At 51.8% G+C, this 3646-nt stretch overlaps 1 long non-coding RNA gene across 1 annotated transcript in view; it reads left to right on the top strand.

Moving 5' to 3' along the window:
• The window catches only part of LOC109321994, a 9124-nt gene extending 5853 nt beyond the window's left edge, over positions 1 to 3271 (top strand). Inside the window, exons 2-3 of the long non-coding RNA XR_002104268.1 lie at positions 503 to 505; positions 3215 to 3271. This is a non-coding gene — a long non-coding RNA (uncharacterized LOC109321994). The remainder of the gene's footprint in view (positions 1 to 502; positions 506 to 3214) is intronic.
• The last annotated feature ends 375 nt before the right edge of the window (positions 3272 to 3646 follow it).

Genomic DNA, 3646 nt, shown 5'->3' with positions numbered 1-3646 from the left:
TTGACCCGGCCCGGCTCCAGGCAGCCGCCTCCTCCCAGGGAGCGAGGAGTTAACCCCTTCCCACCACGAGCCCGCTTACCAACTGCAGGAACACCTTGAGGTGGCCCGGAACATGGTCATGGAAAATCTCCAAGGAGCCCAGCAATGACAAGTGCAGCATTACAACAGAGGCGCCCGGGAAAGGAGATTTGACATGGGATACCATGTGTTGGTTCTGCTGCCAGACAGTGAGAGCAAGTTACTTGCCCGGTAGCAGGGACCCTACGAGGTAGTACGCCAAGTGGGGCCTGTGGATTACGAAGTATAGCAGACTGATAAGAAGAAAAAGAGGCAAGTATACCATGTTAATATGTTGAAGAGGTGGGAAGACTGCAAGTGTATGTATTTAGCCCATCACCCTGAAGAGCTGGAAGTGGGACCGACGTTAACGGAGGAAAGTAGGCCGGGGGATGTAAAACTGGTCACATGGCTGTTGGAAGACCAGAGAAGACAGGCTGCCAAGTTGGTCAAGGAGTATGAAGATGTGTTCCAGGGAACCCCTGGGGAAGCCCGAGGCATGGTACACCGGATAAAAACCCCTCCAGGCCGGGTAGTACACGAGCATTGGAGACAGATTCCTCCACACCTCCAACACCCGATAAGAGAGGAGATTACAATGATGCTGGAGAAGGGTATTATCTGTGAATCTCACAGTGATTGGCAGAGTCCCATCGTGGTGGTACCTAAGCCTGATGGAAAAATCCACCTCTGTGTTGACTACCAAAAAGTAAATACAATGGGTAAGTTTGAAGCCTATCCGATGCCCCGAGTAGACAAACTGGTGGAGAGCATCGGGCAAGCTAACTACATCTCCACGTTGGACTTGATAAAAGGATACTGGCAGGTCCCCGTGGCACCTGAAGACCAGGAAAAAACAGTGTTTGCCACTCCGTGGGGTCTTTTTCAATTCTGATGGATGCCATTCAGATTGCACAGAGCTGCAGCCACGTTCCAGCGATTAATGGACAAAGTTTTGGCTCCCCATGGGGGTTACTCCGCGGCATACATTGATGACATCATGATATACACACAGGGTTGGGCTGAGCACTTCACTGCACTGAGGGCGGTACTGTAAGATTTAAGAAAGGCCGGGCTGACAGCCAACCCAAAGAAATGTACGGTGGGGGAAAAGGAAACGCAATATCTGGGGTTCCTAGTAGGAAGTGGAAAAGTGAGACCTTCGCTGAGCAAAGTGGAGGTGGTGCGGAAATATCGAGCACCCCGTACTAAAAAGCAAGTGAGGGCTTTCCTAGGACTGGCTGGTTATTATAGGAAGTTTATATCCTGCTTCATGGACATAGTAGTGCCATTGACAAATACAATGAAAGCAGGAGCTCCAACCCAAGTGAAATGGACAGCGGAAGTAGAAGAGGCATTTCAAGCTGTGAAGGAGGCACTGTGCCTACAACCGCTTTTGTATATGCCGGATTTCAATAAACCCTTCTTGGTGCAGACTGATGCATAGGATGTGGCTATCGGAGCTGTGTTGGTACAGCAAGAAGGAGAAGAAGGGCATCCTATAGCCTACATAAGTAGGAAATTACACCCACTGGAACAAAATTATGCCACAGTGGAAAAAGAGTGTCTGGCAATAAAATGGGCTATTGATACACTGCGATATTACTTGTTAGGGTGGCGGTTCACCTTGGTCACTGACTACGCGCCCCTGCACTGGCTGCAGAGCATGAAGACGGATAACGCAAGGCTGATGAGATGGGCCCTTAGTCTGCAGCCGTATTATTTCAATGTAAAACACTGCCCTGGAACCCAAAACATAAACACCAATTTCCTCTTGAGACAATACGAGTAAGAAGTGAAGCCAGGGGGGCCGGGAGGCTACCGGGTAAGGATGAAAAATAATGGGGCGACAGGGAGGCTGCATCCGTCAGGAAGGTACAACATGATCAGAACTGTCTACCCAAATACAGAGAAAGTAGGAAAGAAAATAGGCCTAAAGGCACCCTAGCAAGGTTGGCTAGTGTGGGGGGACTACCTGTGGTGGGTAACTCTCAACAAATCCCACATGGTGTGCCTTGGGTAAAAGGCAAGTAGGAGGCGCCTGAAAACTACCATCTCCCGAGTTTGAATTACCGGGTGCCAGGGGAAAGGGCTGAAAGGAGAATCCCAGACAGATGGAACAACAGATGCGAGTGAAGACATGGCTCGGTGAGTCGGGAGTTAAAAAGGGGGGAGGTGTGTCGCAGAGCATGCGGGTGCCCTGCGCCTAAAAGCAGAAATGGCAGGAGAGACCCCTAGTGGTAAAAAGGGGGTGGCTCAACTGCCAGTCACCAGGGCAGCACAGGTGCTGGTTGCCAGGGAAACCAAGGGGGTCAGCTGACAGGAAGGGGCAGGGCTTGGTCCCTTCTTAAGCCCAAGCATAAGGCCAGGTGAGCAGTTCCCCGCCAGCAGCCAAGCAGGGGGAAGCTAGGCCAGCACGCAGGGAAAGGGGGGAGATAGACTGCAGGAGCATCCCCTGGTTGTGGCGGAGTTGAAGTATTTTTCCGGTAGGGACAGAACATGGATTGTTGACCGGGCGGTTTAGTTTATGTTATAGCCCAGGGGTTTTGTGTTTTGTGTTTTGTTTTTACTATTTAACTGGAGGACCAGGTGAGGCTATTAGGGGTGGAGGAGGCCTCATAGGGATGCCTTGGTAGCGTGGGGTTTCCTGGCACCAGAGAGGGCGCAGCATTGTTTGGGGGAACAATGGCCCCAGCCTGGGAGCCCCGGAGCTAGGGGGCAGCAGGGAGCCCCAGAGCTAGGGTGCAGTGAAAAGCCCTGGAGCGAGAGGGGGCAGTGAAAAGCCCTGGAGCGAGAGGGGGCAGTGAGAAGAGGGGGCAGTGAGAAGAGGCACTGAGAAGCCCAGAGCTAGAGGGCAGAGAGGAGCCCCAGAGTGAGAGTGGGAAGAGAGGGGCCCCAGAAGTAAAGAAGAGGGCCAAGGCATAGGGCAAACCATGTCAAGTACCATCTGCAAGGCTTGGGCTGCGGTGTAGGGGAGGAAAAGGAGCCGCAGGTAGCGCCCCCTGACACCGGGCGTATAAAGTGGGCAGCCTCCTGCTAATTATATCACTCAATCAATTAAGATCAAGGCATGGCAGGCGAGTAAGCAGGCGGTTAGCCTCAGACAGGAAGGCAGAGCCACCAACAGAAACGCTCCAGCGCGCCAGACCTGTTACAGTGACCATTACTCCTGTTTTTCCCCAAAGGTGCCCTGGTGAATAGTTGTTCACTGAGCCTGATGTGGTGATAAGCTGCTACCAAGTCCCCTCTGTCTTCTTTTTTTCAGGCTGAAGAGTCCCAGGTCCCTCAGCCTTTCTTCATATGGCTTGCTGTGCAAGTCTCTGATCATACAGGTGGCCCTTCTCAGGACTCTCTCAAGCTTTACCACATCCTTGTTAAAGTGCAGTGCCCAGAACTGGACTCAGTACTCTAGCTTCAGTCTCACCAATGCTGAGTAGAGCAGAAGAATCACTTCCTTGATTTTGCTGGAGATGCATGAATTGATGCATGCCAGAGTATTATTAGCTCTGCTGGCCACAGAATTGCACTGCCGGCTCATGTTCATAATATGATCTGTTATTACCCTTGGATCCCTTTCATTCATGGTGCC

The sequence above is a fragment of the Crocodylus porosus genome, unplaced genomic scaffold (genome assembly GCF_001723895.1).
Source record: "Crocodylus porosus isolate Cpor-Errol unplaced genomic scaffold, CroPor_comp1, whole genome shotgun sequence".
NCBI lineage: Eukaryota > Metazoa > Chordata > Crocodylia > Crocodylidae > Crocodylus > Crocodylus porosus.
This window is presented reverse-complemented; position numbering and strand designations above follow the sequence as displayed.